The sequence below is a fragment of the Dendropsophus ebraccatus genome, chromosome 12, assembly GCF_027789765.1.
Source record: "Dendropsophus ebraccatus isolate aDenEbr1 chromosome 12, aDenEbr1.pat, whole genome shotgun sequence".
Taxonomy (NCBI): Eukaryota; Metazoa; Chordata; class Amphibia; order Anura; family Hylidae; genus Dendropsophus; species Dendropsophus ebraccatus.
The window spans coordinates 69,669,023-69,691,531 of record NC_091465.1 but is presented as its reverse complement, the minus strand read 5'-3'; the positions used below and the strand labels follow the sequence as shown (position 1 = coordinate 69,691,531).

Sequence of the window (22,509 nt, the reverse complement as noted above, 5' to 3'; positions counted from 1 at the left end):
TGGATGATACAGTCACAAGGTTCCAGTACAGTTCTCTCCTCTGTTCCTTGGTGAATGCAGCTCCACGTGTTCCTGCCACAACAGCAAAGCCTGGATGTGCCAATGCCTGGGAATAGTTTACAGACTAAAAACTGGAGCAGCACTCAGCTCCCTGTTCACACCCATCTCAGCAACAAATGGCCCCTGGAATGAGCAGGTCAGTGCCAACATTTTCTCACAAAGATGATGCCACCTACCTCCTTATGTAATTTTTCTGTGTAAAGGTTAAAAGGCTTACTAGTAGCTACATACAACCCCTAGCATTCATCCTACAATAGGACATAGGTGCCTAGTGTGGTGACTGCCCCGCCGGTGAGGCGGGACAGACGGCCGGTCACAAGTTAGCTGGAACAATGTGATGGTTGGCCGAGATATAGCTCTGCCCAGTGGTAATCTGTCGTGACACCAGTGCCGGTTGGGCACACAGGTAAGCTGGCACACCTGCTTTTATTTTTGTGAGCTGGCTATACCTTGTTCCCCTGTGGTCAGTAACTTGCCGGGCTGTTGCGGGCTCCCTTGGGCAATTATCACAGTGGTCCGGAGTGGAGTAGTGATTCACCCAGACTATTGGCACTGCCACCCACAGAAAGAGGAGATGACCGCGGGAAGGTGTATTTACTGTGTAGGTGCTTAGTAAGGAACCACAGAGTCTCTTTAGCATAAATATAATCTGGTTTATTGTGCAGCTATTTGAGATATGCAGCAGGTAATACAGCTTTGCCTTAATACAATACTTTACACTTGATAAGTTGCTTAATACTTCAGAGTCCAGATCTGTACTGAGAGGAGTAGGAGTGGTATAGCTGTGCTGGCTGAGTTGCATGCTGAAAGATAGAAAGTTCAGAAGAGTAGAGAGGAGGATGTCAGGAGAGTCCCAACCCAAGTAGTACTGTGCTTTGCCGGAACTTCAGAGGTAGAATAAGAAGAATACTTGTGCCTTTGTTTTGACTCTTTGATCTTTGCACAACCTATTGCCCACCAGTGTCGAGTGACCCATCCTAGAGGGTGACACAAGCCCCAGACCCTGTTACCTGGAATGAGCGGTATGCTGAGGGTTCCCTGCTTACACCCACGCTGCGAGATGCATAGGCTTCTGGCAACTTTGCTCTATCCGGATCGATTCCTTTACTTTTTATGGAGACTGCCCTGCGCTGTGTTGCTTCTGGTTCTCGGCGTCGGTTGAGATGATCCCTGACTTGTCCTCTCTAGTAGCAAGTTAACACTGCATAGTGTTTAGTAGTGTGGCTTGAGGAGAAACTGTGTCTAGGTCTAGCATATACATGTGCTCTGCTCAATGTCTAGACCACAACTCACTGGCTGGGGGACCTGGCAGGGGCCAGGGCCCAACTGGATTTCTGTAGGGAGCGTTATAGCTTGCATCCTTCCTCTACAGAATCCAAAGGCAAAAGACCCTACACTTCCTCCACCCATGTGACTTCCTTACTACAGCCTGTAAGAACTGAGTTGTGAGTGGGTGAGGAGTGCGTGTGAAAGATGTAAAGAGAAAGATGATAGGTGAGAAGAAGAAAGGACTCTCATTAGAGTGTAGATCCATGTGATACATAAACAAAAAAATAACCCCTTTGGTACTACAGTTGTTCAATATCTGGACATACATAGTTACAACAACGACATCTTGTGGTAAAACTCGTAGGAGACAGCACTTCTTATGAAAAAACGTGATTTTATAAAAAACACGTTTTTTCACAAGAAGTGCTGTCTCCTACGTTTACTATTCGATTGAAGCCGAAAGGAAGGGTCCTGTGCGGTGAGACGTGCACTCCATCTAAATATTCTTATTTTTTTCCACTTTTTCCAGTGCTGTCCCAGTTTGATTTTTTATTTGCAGGAGATGTCTTATTTTTCCATGATGAAGACTTCACATGTCACATGCACAGCAGGGACAGAGCGGTATGGCGGCTTCCGGCTACCACGAGTAGCTCACCAGAGCACACTAGTACAGCACAGCAGTGACAGGATAACGGCAGATTGTAGGTGTAGGGAACAATGGGAATGGCGGTAGGCAACATGTCCCTTGATTCCTTGCTTGCACATTTACAAGTGACAGTCGCAGAAGGGAACATCAGGGTTGGCGTCAGGTGACGTCTTCATGTCCTGTGTGCTGCTGCTCTGCAATGGTTGGTGAAGGTAGGGGACAAAGGCAGCAGGCTAAAAAAAAAATCACAGCTGCATGCCCTGGTGTTCTGTTCGGCGGGCATGCTTCCAAACAAAAACTTTGCTAGGTCTTACTTTCGAGAGAGGCCTTATTTTTAGGGAAACAGGATAGGTGCCTCACTTCTCTGCAGTCTGCTATCCACTGCCTGTTGTTAGGGGAAATCTGTCTCTAGTAACACTTAGATCAGGACAAATTACAGGAAATGGGGAAATGATTTACCATGTGTTCTGTGCATAAGAGAGAGAGCCTGATAAAGCCTTGGCTGTGTACCTGCAAGCTGAAGCAGTCTGCCCGCTAAAGATAATCCTCTCTGTTCCTCAAAGTTAAATCAAAGCTTTCTTCTAATCTCAGTCCATGGTACCCTTAACATCCACCTGCTGGGACTTGTTGCCTTAGAACATATTCATGCACCGCAGATTTGTTGCCAAAAGTTCCAAAGCTGGAAGTTTATTCCATTCATTGACGTAGAGTTGACCCAGAAGCAAGCACATGGATTTCTACAAGACCTATCCAGTTCTAAAGGACAGTTGCAGAAATGTTTGCATCAAATCAGCAGTGTGTGAATTGACCCCTACTGCAGCAGCTGCATGTCCACCATGGCCTCGCTCTTTAGTTTCATTATCGGAAAATGACTTTTAAGGAGTTGCATACAGGCAAAATGAAGACAATACCTAGACCTCTGAGGATTGCTGTTCAGACATTACATAAGCGGCACTAATGTCTGCGCAAATGGCTAAGTGGTTGCCGATTGATTTCCAGAAGAGAAAGGATGAGGGATAATATATCATAGTGGCAGCACTGAGCATTTCTATGTACAATGTCTCTGCTGATAACCTCCATGGCTGCAGCTATATCAGGAGTACAGTCGTGATTTTTATTTGTTAATATACTGTATGCTCTCACAATACACATACACATTTTTTTTTTTTGCAGAAATCAATAGTACAGGCGATTTTAAGAAACTTTGTAATTGAGTTTATTAGCTGAAAAATGCATTTTTTATCATGAAAAAGCAGTTTAAAGCTCTCCCCCCTGTCTTTATGGTTCTCTTATGGAGAGGGGAGGGGTGGAGGGAGATAAGGCACAAAAACAGGACAACAAAGAGTTAATTTACAGCAACATCACCGGGCTATCTCCTCTGAAGTCAGCACTGACCTTTCTAACCTCTGAATAGCGGCTTTCACACAGGTCTTGCTTTGTTATCCTTTGTTCTCTGCTGCCGACTAATCTCCCTCCTCCCCCCTCCCCTCTCCATAGATTAGACAGGGCCCGACTGATGTAAAAGAGTTGAGATTTCATGATAATAAGCAACGGATGAGAGAGGTGGGGGGGGGGCCTGGGGAAAGTCTTTTTGAATGCAGATAATAGCATATTTGGCTAATAAACCCAATTACAAAGTTTCTTAAAATCGCCTGGACTATTGATTTCTGACAAAAAAAAAAAAAAAAACACGACAGTGACACTTTAAGAGTGTATGTAATGTAATTCTCTCCTGGGCTCTGATCATGAAGGCGGACATGAGGAGCTCCAGGATTTGCTAAAGATAGTACAGACAAGGGAAGTTATAAGCCAGACATCTCTTTTTGGATACATGTAATGCATAAACCCAAAGCTGCTAACTGCACACAGGGACCGAGATGTACACGTCATAGGGAGTGCCTGCAAGCTCCAGGCTACAAACTCTGATGGAGTCGTATAGCAGAGACTATGTGGGGGATTCAGCAGCAGCCATTATTTCAGAATCCCCCATTATTTAGTACTGTCTCATCTTCACGTCTTGTTCTTCGCACATTTGCTAGTGATGCAATAGAGAATTAGTGCAATTGCTTAGGGGCGGGAAGTTCAGTCTGTACCAGAATAGGATGATCTGGCCCCAAATGATGTATTGATAAGATTGCCAGTAATAACATCACCGCTCTACCTATTCCTAATAAACTCCATGAAGTCATCCTGTAAACTTCCATGGCGTCTTTTGTTCTCGATAGAATCTCAAGACCTCCCCACCTATCCATCTCCTCATCTTTCATAATAAAATAAGGGAGGATACTGTCAGTAAACCTGTATGATTGATCTATACTGTAGATGTAGACTGAATAATGAAAGCTTTAGGGCCCTATTCCACCAGACGATTATCGTTCGCATAATCGTTAACGATTAACGATCTCAAATGACCGCTAATGAGAAAGACCTGAAAACGTTCACTCATTTCCATGGAACGATAATCGTTACTTATGATCGTATTTGCGGTCGTTTTTTCTTCTCTATTGCGTTTGTATCTACTGCGAACGACCGAACGGCGTCTTATTCAATGCGAATGTTTTGCGAACGAGCAACGTTAAAAATAGGTCAAGGTCTTATAAAGAGATCAACGATTTCTCGTTTGGTTGTAATCGTTAACTGCATTTCAACCGAACGATTATCGTTTAGATTCGAACGATTTAACGATAATCTGAACGGTGGAATAGGGCCCTTAGTTTGCAGATAAGAGGCGGAAAAAAATCCTCAACCAAGGTGTAAGCTTAGCCTAGGATACAATGGTGCAGTATATAGTATACATTAGTCTGCTAGTTCTCAGTCATATAAGCCTAGGAGCAGATCTTTTGATGCCCTTCTTATTGTTCTAAGTGGCGCAGTTATTTTATATTCCCATTTCACTATATAACAGGAATCTTTGTGCTATTCTGCTAATTGTTTGTTGTGCAACTTACTGCTGATCCATTGCTCTGGATTGGTTGCTAGGGGCAACTGAGCCAATTCTACTTTACACAGGTTTGATAAATCTCCCCCATAGTGCTATTTCCCTCAATTTGGTAGATCAGACAGGCTTCAATTTCTCTAAAAAAAAAAAAAAGTGACGCCGCGACCCGGGTCTATATACCTGAAGTGTCCAGCAGGGGTAGCCCGGGTATCTAAAGCAAAGGAAGGGCTCTTTTACTATATACAGATGTCTACATATACTGTGCCCCCTGCTGTACACTTCAGGTAAAGACCCGGGTCATGACCTCACCTTTTTTTAATAGAGAATTTGAAGCCTGCCTGATCTAATAAATTGAGGGAAATAGCACTATATGTGCATTTTCCATAATTTGGCTAATTTTGCTTAGGAAATACCATATTAAAAAATAGATTTTGTCCGGAGTTCTCCTTAATCTAAGGTTTGTATAGGGACAGTGAGGGATAATTTAGTCTTTGGATAGAGTTTAGGGAACAGGTCAAGTCATTGTTGTATTAATCCATTCCATCTTCTCCAGTTTCAGGCATCTATTGTTGACTTAATATTCTTGTTACCTGTCAGGAATGACACATGCTCTGTATTGTGTTTTTCTTTTGACTGCCTTGTTATCATAATATTCTATTCTACTGCAAGTCCTGGGGGCATCAGAGTTAGGACCCAGAAAAGGTGAAGCCCGGTTTTACAGTGTAGTGAACAGCAAGCATTGTTACAATTCTTTACTATAATAAAGATGAGCCATCCATTGGCCGACCATTGACTTGTTGAGCTTATAATTGTACACGGGGAGTATCTACTGTCCCCTGGTCCACTATTTCAGCATATCCAGCCATAACTTTCATTTGTATCATTGGCTATGTTCCCTCTAAGTTATTTCAGCTAAAAGCAGCTGTGGATCCAGGCAATACAGAACTTCATCATATAAATATTAACATACAAACCCCTAATCAGCTGGTTATAGGAGCAACCCCTATATTAGGCCACTGCTTTTATGTATCAGTTTACTTGTACAATGCAAGAAGCATATTGTAGGCATGATAGAGATAACTTTGGCTCCAGTACCCATGCCATGGATTTACCTGTGTGCTCTAATACCGTAATAATCTAATTACAGATATGATCCAGTGATCAGTTGAGAGAACTGGTTAACTCTGCAGCGCCCCTAAAGGGGAAATGAAACATCACAGTTCAAAGATCCTACAAAGCAATGCTAACCTAAAGGTGGACATACACCTTCAATAACTGTCGGCCAACAGTTATTTCTCCCATACTCCCCATATCCAGGAATGTTTGATGCAGTCAAGTTACAGCCAAATTGCTCTGGAAGCAGCTTATCTCTCCAAGAACAAAGGGGACGACAGTGATTTTTTTCCATCGCTTCCGATCTATACCAAAATCACTGTCAGTGGAGACTTTGGAGAGGACCATACACTTCATACGCCGCAAGTAGCAAGTTTGGCTGACAGAAGTATAAAGTTTATGCGGCCCATAAGGTGTGTGCGACAAGATGCATCAGTAATTCATACCGAGTGGGGCAATGGCCTGGCACCCAACACTTAATATTAATTGTACAGTCAAATCATATCATATATAGTGTAGCATTGTTATTCGATGACTTTATGTACAGAGATGTTATTTTGACTCTTTATGTCAGTGTTATTTCATCCCTGTATGGTACTTTGTGCATATTTGTATATTTTCGGACAGTTGTATTTTAGTGTTATTTGCCAAAATATGGTACTGTTATTAGGTAAAGTATGGGTACCAGAAGTATGGGCACTTCAGCAGAGGTTATCATAAGACACAGCCATGCAAGACAGCCATGCTCCAGAGGATACCCCTATGAGCTCTAGATTACAGATGAGGGTCCTGAATAGAGGACCCCTAGGTCTTACCTTCATGCTCACAAATAGGGTATTAAAGGGGTAATTTTTTTCAACTGGCTTGTTATATTGATTTGTAATTTACTTCTATTAAAAAAATCTCCAGTCTTCCGCTACTTATCAGCTGCTGTATGTCCTGCAGGAAGTTAAATATTCTTCCATTCTGACACAGTGCTCTCCTCTGCCACCTCTGTCCATATCAGGAACTGTCCAGAGCAGTAGCAAATACCCATAGAAAACATCTCCTGCTCTGGACAGTTCCTGACATGGACAGAGGTGGCAGCAGAGAGCACTGTTTCAGACTGGAGAGAATACACCACTTCCTGCAGGGCATACAGCAGCTGATAAGTACTGGAAGGCTGAAGATTTTTAAATAGAAGTAAATTACAAATCTGTATAACTTTCTGACACCAGTTGAAAGAAAAAGATTTTTTACCGGAATACCCCTTTAATACCACACTAGCTAAGGCTTTGCTATTAAAGTGCATGTGCACCTTCCCTGCATGTGCACGCTTTGCGGGGTGGGCGGTCACTGACCGACACGGTGTGGAGTTAGCGTAGGGACCCGTGGGAACCATGCGACCTGCACGTGGTACACGGGGCTATTATGGCTTGATCAAATTATATACAGACACCCTGGTGTTGAATTTTAATATAGGCCTAGCGGCATTAGTATCAGCCATAGATGGGATGTGCAGCCGTTCCTTTCTCTCCATGTCGTGTTTTGCTATTAAAGTACCACCAACATTATTCATTAACAAAAGCGGTGTGACGGTAAACCTTGTACCCACTCCTCCATGACAAGTAAGAAGAAAAGAAGAAGAAGAGGTAAGTTTTATTGCACATTTCCAGCAGCTCCAGCGTCTTCTAAAATTCTGCTTTCCCCATCTGACACTGTCTAATGTTACCCCTCCTACTCCCATCCAAGCCTCCTCCTTTCCTGGCCATCTCTAGCCCCAGCGAGCTGGCAGGGAACTCCAAGTCATCATCTGCGAGTCAGGGAGAGCGACTGCAGGCAGACCCTCCTCTGGTAAGTCACTCACTCTCTTCTCTGCCTTCTATTATTGGGATGTCACCTCTGATTAGAGAGTGTGCTCATTTCTGGGGCGCTCGCTGAGAGAACTTGGAGAAGTCGCATAGGGTCCTGGGCAACTTGGAGATATCTGCAGAAATCATCAGGAGAGAAGACAAAGGCAGAAGTGGAGAAGTGACTGCAGCTCTAGCTGTATGGGGGTAGAGGACGGTCACATTCTGCGCCCAGAAATAGCAAATAGCGGGCTGAGCTCTAAAATTTTTGCTTATTTATAGTGCCAACATATTCAAAGGCGCTGTACACTGAATGTAAATCACTGTCAATAATACAAAACTCTTAATATACCAAAGATATATGTATACATGTATAAGCTAGGGCAATTTGGGGTATTGTAATATATATATATATATATATATATATATATCGTATACTGACGTATGTGTGTGTGTGTATATATATATAGTCAGTAAAGAAGTGCTTGAATGATTGCCAAGCTGTAAGGGATATATTACGAAAGTGCTGCCTTCTCATATTAACTACAAAATCACTTAAAGGAATGTTCTAGTTTTCTGTATATAATACGTAACTATTGTATAATGAAATGTACTGCACCCTCCAAGATCTCTGCTGCTGTCAGTGAATGAGAAGATTCTCTTTAAAGTCCATACAGGACTAGTACCTATACTACAACCGCATTGAATGTAGACAGACAGTGGACTCATGAACGAACAAACTATCAGAAAAGAAAGGGAGCTTTGTGTTGCTGATTATATATATATATATATATATATATATATATATATACACAGTCTATAGCGGATAGAACTATATGGAACTACAGAGATCTTGACAGTGTTAGAGGATGGAAATACAAAAAGGGAGGGGGTGGGGGGTTATAAGGACTTGATTGACAGTTTTTGACATTTATTTGAAATTTAAAATTTCCAAGTTTTCAGTATTTCTGAGAAAATTATGAGATACTGTTTTCACGTTAAAGCATTGATAAATCCCTCCGAAATAATTATACAATGATTTAGGTTCTTACGCTTAAATGGAAAACCCCCTTTAGGCTGCGTTCACACTACGTATATTTCAGTCAGTATATGTATATTTCAGTCAGTATTGCAACCAAAACCAGGAGTGGATTAAAAACACAGAAAGGATCTGGTCACACAATGGTGAAATTGAGTGGATGGCCGTCATTTAATGGCAAATATTTGCTGTTATTTTAAAACAACGGCTGTTGTATTGAAATAATGGCCGTTATTTACCGTTATATGACGGCCATCCACTCAATTTCACCATTGTGTGACCAGATCCTTTCTGTGTTTTTAATCCACTCCTGGTTTTGGTTGCAATACTGACTGAAATATACGTAGTGTGAACGCAGCCTAAAACTGATTCTTCACCATTTATGTAAACTTCTCTGCAATCGTTTTATACCTGCTCAGGGGTTTTGTCTCTTGTTCGTTGTAGAAAGCAGCAAGGTCAGGTTCACACTTGCGGAATATAGATGCGTGTTTGCAGCAGCCCCACCATTGCTCTAATGACCCAAAGGGGCAGCAACTTAGATCACTATGATGTATTTGGACATGTGGTCAGGCTGGGACTTGTGTCAGTAATATAGGAGCATATATGTAAAGTTTAGTTTTCACACAGCTGTAGAGAAAAAAAAAATGATATATATTAGCTAGTATATATCTAATTGTTGGGATTTTTTTTATATACTCATGTCTCTGATGTATAAGTCAGGGGTATAACTGTGGGCAGAGTATCCTGGGTATGTTCCCAGGGGGTGCATTACCTTGGCTGGGGTAGCTGTATACAGGGCTAGGGCAACAAACTGAACCTTCCCCCAAGTGTAAAGAGAGATTTGCTATGGCTCTGTTCATAGAGGACAGTATTATCACCATGTTCTGAATGCACTACGATCAACGTTACACTCTTTACTTTGTTATATGGTTTTGCTGTTTTTACTATAGTTTCTGCGTTTATCATAGCGGTAAGGCGTAACTTATCTGTAAAGTCCTATTCACATTGTGTACTTGGAAACTACTCCTTGTCTTTATTTTCCATTGTGTTTCATAATGAATATAAATTATTGCCCCCCATTTACCATAAACTATACAAAAAAATAAATAAATAGGCCATCAAGCAAATATATTCCAGGACTCCCTGGGGCGGCATCCAACTTCTTCAGCCGTGGGGAGTCAATTGCCGAATATTCTGGTTCAGAGAATGTTGCCCAACCTGAACAGTTTGGCCTCTCTGCTTAATGCTCATTGACTTCTAAAAAAATTTTTTTATCCTGAATCGGTGGATGTATACTATGTCTAGAAGTACCTGAGGGGGTCATTCACACGTCCGTAGAATTCCGTCTGCGTTTTGCGGACTGGACCTGGGAGCTCTCAGCATCATGATTAATTATGCCGGACCAGGTCCAGTCCGCAGAACACCATCCACACAATTCTACGGATGAGTGGATGACCCCTAAGACCACCAATAAACCCCTTTGTATACCAATCTACACAAGCTCCACCTCCTTCCTCTCCCATTTATCCAATACAGTAAGGGGGGGGACACATTTATTTCCAATTCTGTTGTTACCGCTTTTATATTTCGCTTCTTATGTTGTTTCTTGAGGTAACTAAATTTTCTCATTTTTTTGTCATTTGTAGCAAAGTATTTGACTAAAACGGTCTTTGTTGCCCAAAGCAACCAATCAGAGCCCAGCGTTCAATTGATCAGAGCTGTTTAAAATGTAAAACGTGAGCTCTGATTGGTTGATGGAAACAATGGCGGTTTATCTGTTAGACAGGTTGGATCCATCTGCCCCTTTGTATGAGCTTATAACAATCTAATTGGTCTTCATAGACAAGACAATATTTTTTCTGATTTGTAACCTCCTTGATGTCTCTGGAAGTCCAGCACCTCGTGATATGAAGTCATCCCACGTGTCCCACATATGTGAGCTGCAGCCAGATCAGGGGGAGCTGCTCCTGCCTGCCAGGCTCTTATTGCTCAGTTCATAGTGATGATTGAAGAGTTAAGTTGTTTTCACCCTCGGTAATGTAGGCCTTTTTATGCCCCTGGGCTTTGGGCAGATCTGGAGTGGGAATTCCACATGCAGCAGTTGTCCAGTTCATGTACAGTAGTCAGACAATGGACAGTATTCTCCCCAGTCTGAATAAGAAATAAGTGTCTGTGGGGCATGAAAAACTTACATAAACAGGGCGGGTCTCTTCACTTATTGGCGACACAGTATCAAAATTGTGATGTCTAGACATTCTAGGGCCAACCTATGCCTAAGCCAGTGGCTGAAGGGGATTGGGGGGGGGGGGGGGGGGGTTGGGGGTACAGACCATAAAGGGTTAATGCAAATAACATTATGCTAGTGTATGCCCCATGCATACATAGTACTGTCCTTAGCTGATAAGTTGGAAGAAGGGTTTGCAAAGTAGCTCTCTGGTCCCACCTTCCTGACACATCAATGCCTGATTCATTCAAGAAGGCTTAAAACATGACTGGGGAATTATTAAGCCAAGTTAGAAATCTCCCAAAGTCTTTCTGGCTTGGTTTGTAAAATCCCAAGTCAGGTTGTAAGGCTTCTTGAAGGAGTCAAGCATTGACTTGAATGCAAGCTACCTTTACAAGATGGCACCAGAGAGATACTTTACATCTTTCTTTACCCAGAATTCCATGTGGAGCATGAATGTTATTTCAAGGGGTATTACACCTCAAAATAACTTTTCATATTTTGCTGCCCATTCTGAGACTAAGAATTCCTTCCATACTGGTTATTATCTATTCAGTCTTCATCTCCCAGTTATGAGTGGCTGCTTTCTGCTGAAGACACAAAAATCTGTATGTGAGCTTTTCTTTCTTTTTCACAGCTCCTTCCCCCTCCGTTCTGAGACGGCTGATGTAAATAAGTCCCTGACAGGCTGTATCAGCAACTTTGTATCTTCTATGTAATGCTGGAAGAGTCAATCTGAGGTGAAGTTGCTGATGAACTCACTCTGATTATCCCTACTGGCATTACAAAGTTGCAGATAGGGACTTGTTTACAAAAACCTCTGGAAAGGGAGGGGGAGACAGATAGAAAAGCTCAGACACAGTTTTTTGCGCCTTTAACAGAAAACAGCAGCTCAGAACTGGGGGGAGGAGCCTGAATAGATAATAACAAGTATGGAATGAACTGTTAGTCCCATCATGGGCAGCAGCAAATCAAAAGTCATGTTTGAGTGGAATACCCCTTTAAGTCTCCACACACCTTTTGGTGCTCTACTCAAGAAGAAACAATCCCCCTTTGGTCAGTTACATAGGGACAGTATGCAATCCAGAGAATGTTCTATGAGCTAAATAGCCTGGACTTTAGGCGTTCTATATTGAGTGATAGATTGTAGCAGACTGCCATAGAGATTTCTGCAGCTGTTGCTGATGTATTTAGCGTACAATACATCGCCTACACTGGATACCATTGTATCTACTTCTCAGCAGAGAGCAGGAACAACTGGTTAAAGATTATCAACCTTTGGACAAAGAGAAGACAGCACTGGCAGTCAAGTAACGTGAAAAGACTGTTAGCTGAGACCCCCTCCTAAACAAGCAAGGAGAAGCGCAGGGCAGCATGCTTCACTCCCCAACTCATAGTGATCTCTATCCAGCTTTACTATGGGGCCCTATTATAACTCCTTAGGGCCAGAGATTGCCAAGAGCTGCTGACTGAGGAAGAAAATAATTTTTCCTGCCCTGCAGTAATAAACTGTATTCATACAGCCATATAATGTGCCGTTTACTGATGGTTTTGTATCCTGGCTATGATGTTTTTATGGTCCTATTGGGTGTCCACATGAGCAGCATTGTGGCTGTCTGCATCCCGTAGCTGCTGCTGTGTGGATCAGTAGTCACTGTCCCTATGACATCTGGTCTGTAGGATGAAGATAGTCACAATGCCAGTCATGTGGGCAAACAGTTGCACCAGAATGGCATCATAGCCAGGGAAAAAGTTGGCCAGGGGCATCATAGCCAGGGGTTAAAGGGGCCGGGTCCCATATAGGCAGCGGATCTTGCTGCAAATCGCAGCATAATATCCGCTGCGGATCCGGTACGTTTGAAGCTACCCTTAGGATGGGTAGAAGTCAGATCTGGTATATTACAGACTTAGAAAAATGCTCATTAATGGGAAATCTGACATGCCATAATGATTTTTGTTTCCCCCCCAAAATCTAAAGACATTGAGGAATCCCCTGTATACAGGAGATTGTCAGCAGACCCCAATAAAATCAGTCACAAATGTGAAAATCAATAGATCAGCTAGCCCAGACTGCCCATGGCTTCGGCCTACCTGCTGACGTGCAGTATGAGATTCCTGCCTATAGTTCTCCTATGGGATGATCAGCACATCTAGCCGGCTGACCTCTCCACTCATGCACTTTTCCTCTCTTTGTAGCTTTTTCAGATTTTCCTTTTCGCGATGCTAACTACTCTTTGTCATCGTTTGCCTTTGCTTTTTAACTTTTCTCCAGCTTATTTTTTCCATCCCCCCCCCCAGCACTTCATCCATCATCCCAATAGGCCTGTCTCCTTCTCACTCACAGCTGTGCGCAGAATACTGAAATATCCACCAGACTTTTATGACTATAATAGGTTTTTGGCTCTATCATTTTCAGAGTTCTTGAGGGCACGGTGTGAGAGGGGACGGGCAGGAGAGGTAAACGGAGAAATTCTTCACCACATCTCCTGAAATATCCTGCAGCCCAGCAGCCGAGGAGGTGTGAATAGAAAGGTCTTTCCCAATAAAATCCACTTTTTCCTTTGCTCACAGCCAGAAGTCTAGCCCAAGGGTCTCTGGATATTAACATGATTTGGGAGGGGGGCTCGAAACGAGACATGACAAGTTCTCTGGTGTTGACTGTACAGAAATCACTTTATTTCCTGGCTACCATTCCAGAAGGAGGGCTACCTCTGTGCACTGGGTACTGTATCTCTATGGCACTTCTTTAGAGCTATTCAAACGGAGTCAAAGACCTCTCCGCATGATATCCCTCTAATTGGATGCCTTGGCTATGTTGCCTGGAGTCGTATCCAGGCAGTGGCCTATTCTTCTCCACCAGACTAAATTCATTAAATAGTCCTTTTCTCGTCACTGGCCTTCTATATGGCTGTCTAGAGCAAGTACTAATGCCACACCACTGCTATATGGCCCATAGATAATAAGTGCCCAAGACACACTTTTATTCTACCCAATTTGTTTGGTGCTCCCTAGAGGTGATAAATTACAGAAGGACAATACAGACTGTAGTGAATACATTTATCAGCTTTGGCTACCATTTCAATATGTATGTGCTTCTTTTATTTCTTATGGGCGACAATTTTAAGGGGGAACTATCAGCAGGTTAGACGAATCTGACCTGCTGATATTTCCCTACTCATAGGAGATGCCGAGCATGAAGATATGTTTCTTACCTTCCTCCTCGGCGCCATTCCGATCCAGTTAGTAGTTTGCTCCACGGTCCGGTGAAACTGTTAGGAGCACTGGGGCACTGGTTAGGAGCACTGTCTGCCCCCATAGCACCGATCCGCCCCCGGCCGGCCCACCCCTTTCTAATGATAATGAAAAGAGGGCAGGCCAGATCGGCACAATGGGGGCGGGCAGTACTTCTATTCGGTGCTCCTAATGGTCTCACCAGACTGTGGAGCACACACCTAACTGCACTGGTATGGCACAGAGGAGGAAGGTAAGAGACATACCTCCCTCCTCTGCGTCTCCTGTGCAATAGGGACATATCAGCAGGTTAGATTCGCCCAAGTATACTTGACACTATTTCACAAGTATGATGGTGATGCCACTGAGACCATAACCTCTAACAGCATCCAACATCTAAAGGCCCTATTCCACGGAACGATTATCAGCCTCATTTGGCCGATTTTCCCGGCCTCACGGCCAATTTTCCCGTGGAGTAGAAGGCAACGATCAGCCGACATCGTTCATGTCGGCTGATCGTTGCAGTTGTTTGTCTTTCAACCATGTTGAAAAACAAATGACTGTGATAGCAGTGATCTTCTTCCGTCTCTCCGTGAAACAGGAGCGGCGCTAGCAGACCGCCACTATCCCCTATGGGCTGGCCAGACGATCTAGCGATCACCCGGGGCAGCCCGCCCGCAGCCCCCCGCGGCCCCTCCCACACTCACCTGCTCACTGCCGTCGTGTAATAGCGGTGGCAGCGAGCGGGGAACAAGGAGCAAATAAGCGCTGATAGTGCTTGTTTGCTCCTCACTGTCAACCCGAGGAATAGGGCCTTAAGTGTGCGCCGGCCTCAGATACTTCTATAAGTGTCCCAGCAAAAGTAGGCATCCTTAAAGGTTTTGTCTGGTTCAACAATTCAACTATATCATTTGGGAAAGAATTACTTAGACTAGTGTTTCTTAACTGGTGGTTTTTGCCTGCCCGTCGGCCTTTATTAATAGATCTTTCCATATAACCATAATCAGGGAGATATCTATCAATCAAGGCTGGTGGGATGTTGAGAAGCCCTCAAGGACCGAACCATAGGCTGGTGGTTTGGGCAGCATGGAAGCGATGATTTCATTTAGGAAGCGCCTAAATCCAATTGGACATGTTGGGAAAGATTTATCAAACATGGTGTAAAGTGAAACTGACTCAGTTGCCCCTAGCAACCAATCAGATTCCACCTCTCATTTTCCAAAGAGTCTGTGAGGAATGAAAGGTGGAATCTGATTGGTTGCTAGGGGCAACTGAGCCAGTTCTACTTTACACCATGCTTAATAATTCTCCCCCATTGTCTTTTCTGCCTGGTTTATGAGGTGTTTTACCATAAACGTAGAGGGGATAACTGATCGGTAGGCATCTGACTGCTGGAACCACCACTGATTCCAAAATCAACATGAACGAAAGGTGGAGCAGTCATCCATAGCAAACATGGTTCTTGTAGACCATACTTGATGACTTTTTTTATCATTCTAATGCTAGGATAAGGACTGTTGGCCCTCCAGCTGGTGCAAAACTGCAATTACTATCATGCCTGGACAGCAAAAGCTTTAGCTTTAGTTTTACAACAGCTAGAGATCTGACAGTTCCTCATCCCTGTGCCTTATGTATCTGTTTTGTATGGAGCTATTATGGGGCAGGAATTGTACCTCCCTGTGCCTCCTATTTCTGTACATATGGCACCTGATAGAGCCTGTAGAACTGTGTGGAGCAGTCCATGCATTCATTCAGCTGTCCGCTGTGCCAGGTTTCAGGGGCAGGTCATCTGAGGCCAGAAAGTGACATGTAATGCTGATGTGCCGTTCCATATATGATGTAAGATGGATTTACTGTACTGTCTGCCCTTCTCTTGGAGTTTTCATACTTTTTATGGGGTGAAAGGTAAACCAAATAACTAAACCTGACTGCTTTGGGGTTAAAATACATGATCTGATTGCATTGCAGTCACATTTTGTTGAGGTTGGTGGTATGCACTAAATACTTCTGAAACAAGCTATTAACTAACTATCTTAATACTTACCAGTTTTAGCATTCATACCAGGTATTGGGAACCTTGGCTCTCCAGCTGTTGCAAAACTACAACTCCCATAATGGCTGGACAGCTTTGGCTGTCCAGGCATGATGGGAGTTGTAGTTTTGCAACAGCTGGTGAGCTACAGTTCCCTACACCTGGTATAAATGCTCAAACTGGTAAGTATTACAAAAAAAGCCCTGCTTTATACCCTAATAACTAAATAACAAAAACTAAGAAAAAGGAATACAGGTTAACAACAGCATTCTAGAAATATTCACGGCATATGGCCAACCACGATGTATCAGGATCATGTGTTTTTACCCTTGTTGGAGAAACAGTGCCACATACGCCAGTAGGTTCTGTGCAACTGAATAGTGGATACAACCCATGGACAAGTGTGGTGCTGGTTTAGAAAGAAACCATGGTTTTCTAATCCTGGGCAACCTCTTTAAGATCCTGGACCAGACCAGTAACCTGCCCCTTGTATAGTGAGGCTGCTCCACCTGTCGCTAGTGTAAGGTGTGTAGGCGGGAGATGGTATTCACCAGTAGCACATGTTCCTGCCTTATGTATTTATAAATATTACTAGTCTACTCAGGACTGTACGCTTGTACTACATGCCAGGGTGGGTCCTGCTTTATCCCAATGTGCAGCCAGCTATACATAGCATGCTACTATGCAGCATTCACTGTGCCTCTCAGCTTGCACCACAACTATGAGTGTATGAATAGAACGTAGATTGAGTGAAAGAGAAGAAGGGTCGGGTCATGAGGGCGAAGGAGAGTGCAAGTGGGCATGGCTTCAAATACTTGCTGCTTTAAGGGGGAGTTCGATTTTAAGGGGCTGTATTCTCTGAATCCCAAGGCAAGCTTAAAGCGACTCTGTACCCACAATCTGACCCCCCAAACCACTTGTACTGTCAGATAACTGCTTTTAATCCAAGATCTGTCCTGCAGTCCGTTCGCCAGGTGATGCAGTTATTGTCCTAAAAAATAACTTTTAAACTTGCAGCCCCGTGCCAAACGGGAGTATCTGTGCCCTAACTTTGCACCACCCTCTGTCCCTCCTCCCCACTCTCTTCATCATTAGGAATGCCACTGGAACATTTTCTCCATGCTGAACATTGCACAGGTCCTTAGCGATTCAGCCCATGCTCCGGGCTGATACAGGTGGGGAATAGGAGGCAATCTGCCTGGAGCATTCCAAGTGATGAAGGGGGGGAGGGGTGTGCAAAGTTAGGGCACAGATACTCCCTTTGGGCACAGGGCTGCAAGTTTAAAAGTTGTTTTTTAGGACAATAACTGCATCACCTGCAGAACGGACCCCAGGACAGATCTTATATTAAAAGCAGCTATCCAAAGGTACAAGCGGTTTGAGGGGGTCAGATTGTGGGTACAGAGTCACTTTTAAGGGGTTATCTAGCTTTTAAGAAAACATGGCCGCCTTCTTTCAGAGACAGCACAACTCTTGTTTCCAGTTTGGGTGCAGGTTTTGCAACTCCGCTCTATTGAAGTGAATGGAGTTTAATTGCAAACTACCCCTTAACTGAAGACAAGAGTGGAGCTGTTGCTGGAAGAAGGTGGCCATGTTTTTGTAGTGCTAGATAACCCCTTAAAAGTTGGGACCTCAGGTTGGAGTGGCTAGCATAAACAATAACACATATTTTACAGATAGAATGCAAATTCAGGAGCTTGAGAAGCTGGGTGACAACCCCTGAAACAGAGAGAGAAGTCTGGTTTCTCAGTTTGTCTAGAAGGAAGGATATTGCACATATAATGCACTGGAGGAATTTTCAGCCTTTTACTTCAGAGAATTCCCCTGTCTTCTTGGATCCATATGGATAAGACAGATTTCTGTGGTCGTGGTGTAGGCAGGACGGTGGTGGGGTTATAATAGTACAGTGGAGGATTGCGGTAGTATCTGGCCCCCTTCCATAGTTACTAAAAGCTCCCACCCAGGGGATATCACACAAACTGGAGAAGTGTCAGAGAGAGAAGTAATCTCTCAAACAGAACAGTTAAAACCAATTCTATCTGTACTTTTCAGAACTTTCCATGACCATCTGCCAGCCTGGCCTGCTCCCTTTAACTCTACTCATCCTGTTCCCTCCATGCTATACTGATATAGATGAGGGGCTGCAGAGGATTTTCCTAATGTTCTCTTTCCTATTGGAATAATCTGATCACGAGGGGTAGCCTGCAAAAAACTAACATCCCCTGATGCTTCAGCCCAGTATTCATGGATATATATATATATATATATATATATATATATATATATATATATATATATACAGAGTAGGGGATACCTGCCACTAGTGAGGATTTCTAGCATTTTATTATAGATATATATTGTTGGCTCCCCAATCAGCTCATCTCTAGGGTTGTCAGTTGTCACACATCATTTTGATGGCCTAAACTATGGGTATGTTCACATGTGATGGAAATGTTTTCCTTCTGGATTAGTGGCTGGGAAATCTGTTGCATTTCCTTAGGTAAACGCACAACCACAAATCTACAAAAAATGTTGGTGTTGGCATGTTGCAGACTTTGGTATGGATTGTGGAACAAGAAAAAGGTCAAAGGGTGAACTTTACTAACGACTAGTGATTTTACTTACTAGATTTAAATGGGTTTTCCAACACTAACCTTCTTCTTTGTTATAAACTCCCTATATACCTAAAGTGCTCCGGTAATTGGTCAGTTTAGCGCTAGGTTTCCTACTGCTTTGGTGTTGAAGAAACCAGTCACATGACTTATTGACCTCTAGAGCAGTCTCTTGAGTCTCATCTATATAAGGTGCCATCCATCAGACTGCTAGGAGTAGGGGAGGGAGAAAGGCAAGGATGCAGACTGCTAGGAGTAGGGTAGTGAGCGAGGCAAAGATGAGGACTGCTAGGAGTAGGGCATGGATGCAGACTGCTAGGAGTAAGGGTGGGTTCATACTGAGAGCTGGGCCGACGGATAGCGGAATATGCCAGCCCATAGAACGGTGTCTATGGAGCCGGCAGAAAGGCGCGCTGCCGTGCGCGCGGACATACTGTGGAATTCCGCGGCCATTATCCGCGAGAATTCCTCAGTATGAACCCACCCTAAGGAAGGTAGTGAGGCAAGGATGCAGACTGCTAGGAGTAGGGGAGGGAGCGAGGCAAGGATGCAGACTGCTAGGAGTAGGGGAGGGAGCGAGGCAAGGATGCAGACTGCTAGGAGTAGGGGAGGGAGCGAGGCAAGGATGCAGACTGCTAGGAGTAGGGGAGGGAGCGAGGCAAGGATGCAGACTGCTAGGAGTAGGGGAGGGAGGGAGGCAAGGATGCAGACTGCTAGGAGTAGGGGAGGGAGCGAGGCAAGGATGCAGACTGCTAGGAGTAGGGGAGGGAGTGAGGCAAGGATGCAGACTGCTAGGAGTAGGGGAGGGAGGGAGGCAAGGATGCAGACTGCTAGGAGTAGGGGAGGGAGCGAGGCAAGGATGCAGACTGCTAGGAGTAGGGGAGGGAGCGAGGCAAGGATGCAGACTGCTAGGAGTAGGGGAGGGAGGGAGGCAAGGATGCAGACTGCTAGGAGTAGGGGAGGGAGCGAGGCAAGGATGCAGACTGCTAAGAGGAGTGGTAGGGACCAAGGCAAGGATGCAGACTGCTAGGAGTAGGGGAGGGAGCGAGGCAAGGATGCAGACTGCTAAGAGGAGTGGAGGAAGCAAGGTGTGGAGAAAGCAAGGCCACGATGCAGGCTGCTAGGTGGAGTAGAGGAGGGAGCAGGGTGGGGATGCAAACTGTTAGGAAAAGTAGGGGAGGGAGCAGGGTGGGGTTGCATGCCGCTAGGAGGAGTAGTGAAAGGGAGCAGGGTGAGGATGCAGTCTGCTACAAGTAGAAGTGGAGAGAGTAGGACTGCAAGGAGGGGGAGTGGAGGGAGCAGGGAGGAGATGCAGACTGCAAGGAGGGGGAGTGGAGGGAGCAGTGAGGAGATGCAGACTGCAAGGAGGGGGAGTGGAGGGAGCAGGGAGGAGATGCAGACTGCAAGGAGGGGGAGTGGAGGGAGCAGTGAGGAGATGCAGACTGCAAGGAGGGGGAGTGGAGGGAGCAGGGAGGAGATGCAGACTGCAAGGAGGTGGAGTGGAGGGAGCAGGGAGGAGATGCAGACTGCAAGCAGGGGGAGTGGTGGGAGCAGGGAGGAGATGCAGACTGCAAGGATGAAAAGTGGAGAGCGCAGTCCAGGCTGCCAGAGAACTGCTGTCACTCCCCCCAACCAGGAGGTGTTACTGCACAATAAGCAACATCAGCTGGAGTAATGTGGAGATGAAAGAAAGCACCAAAACAAAAGAAGAAATTGAAATATCTCCATTTCTGCATATATCCACAGTTTATAACTCTTTATGACTTCCTAATGTGTTGGATAATCCTTTAGGGTGCATTCACACATACAGGATCTGCAGCAGGTTTGATGGCGCAGATTTGAAGTTGCAGATTAGATGCAAAGTAACTCTGGGACATCAAAACTGCTGCAGATCCTGTACGTGTGAATGCACCCTCAAGATAAAGCAGTTTAGAGTAGCCTGAAACAACTTTATTAAAGTGTCACTTTATAAAGTGTCGTTATAACTTTCAAAATCTAAACTAAAAGTAGATGTAACATAAAGCAAGTTTGCAATTTACATTCATTGTTTTTTTATCGTTATCATGGAGAACATGGCACTTCCTGTTTTCTGTTTTGTTTTTTTTCTCAAAGACCAGGAAACAGTCAGAAAACAGGAAGTCCTGTGTATCCCAGGCCATCTGAGTGGTCACAGAGAGAAGGCAGTCATGTGACTGATGGACACATTGAGCCGTGACGCTCTGTACTGGCCGGAATTCCTGTGTTTAGTCTGTTTTTTACAACCAGTCAGAAAATCTGCCTCCTGGAGACTGAACCTGGATTTCTGGTAAGTACAGCTTTGTTTTACAGCATGATAACAACAACAAAAATAATGAATGTAAATTGCAAACTTGCTTTATTTCACATCTGCTGTTGATTTAGATTTTGAAAGTTATAACGACAGTGACACTTTAAGTGACACTTTAAGCACACGTAGTGCTGCATGCTGAGGGAATCCCGGCCGGAGTGTATACTCGGGCCGCATGCTCCATTGTGTGCATTGGGGAATTCAGATGCAGGCATGGATGGATGCGCTCGCATCCGAATACAGCGGCAGTAAAGATCATCCGGCTGGTACTGCAGTACCGGCCAGGATGATCTTTTCTGACACCGGCTGTTCCATGACCTGGCTGGGTCATGGAACGGCCAGTGTCTTACAAAGTGTGAACATGTTCCACGGGATGATTATCGTTCGCATAATTGTTAACGATAAATGATTCAAACGACCGCTATTGCGAAAGACCTGAAATCGTTCACCCATTTACATGGAAAGATAATCGTTACTTATGATCGTTCTTGCGGTCGTCTTGTCGTCGCTATTGTGTTCGTCACTACTGCGAACGACCGAATGACATCTTATTCAATGCGAACGATTTGTGAACGATAAAAATAGGTCCAGGTCTCAACGATTTCTCATTCGGTCGTTAATCGTTAACTGCTATTCAAACAAACGATTATCGTTTAAATTCGAACGATTTAATGATAATCTGAACCATAGTCGTCCCGCTCTTCTAGAAACAGCGCCACACCTGTCCTCAGTTTATGTGTGGTATTGCAGCTCAGTTCTATTGAAATAAATGAAGCAAAGTTGTAATACCACACACAACCTGAGGGCAGATGTGGCGCTGTTTTTGGAAGAAAGCATGGAAGCAATGTTTTTTTTTTCTAATTCTGGACAATCCATTAAATCTATAACAAGTCCACAGTATATCAGCAATGTAGGTTGACATGCTACAGGTCAGATTCAATCTTTTCCCAGCGTATGTGGGTGAGATTAGTGAACATCTCACCCAGATTTTCCACTGTGGATTTGCAGGTGCATCCACCAATCTGCAGTGCATCCACTCTATGTGAACATAGCCTTAGGAAGTTATATAAATAAGTCAAGCCCAATCTATAATGAGTAAAATCAATAATTTACAGAAAGTAGCATTATAACTACAAACATTTACAATGTGGGTAATATATATTGGAAGTGAAGGGAGAAGCTTTGCCGAT

General features: G+C 44.1%; 1 protein-coding gene across 2 annotated transcripts in view; it reads left to right on the top strand.

Moving 5' to 3' along the window:
* Nucleotides 1-7,775: 7,775 nt before the first annotated feature.
* LOC138768883 (protein kinase C and casein kinase substrate in neurons protein 1-like) overlaps nt 7,776-22,509 on the top strand; it is a 41,524-nt gene continuing 26,790 nt past the window's right edge. Inside the window, exon 1 of one of the 2 annotated variants that reach the window (XM_069946903.1) lies at nt 7,776-7,859. The gene's annotated coding sequence lies outside the window, so the exon portion shown is untranslated. Of the gene's footprint in view, nt 7,860-21,258; nt 21,299-22,509 lie in introns of those variants that run through there. The other variant, XM_069946904.1, reaches the window with a different exon arrangement.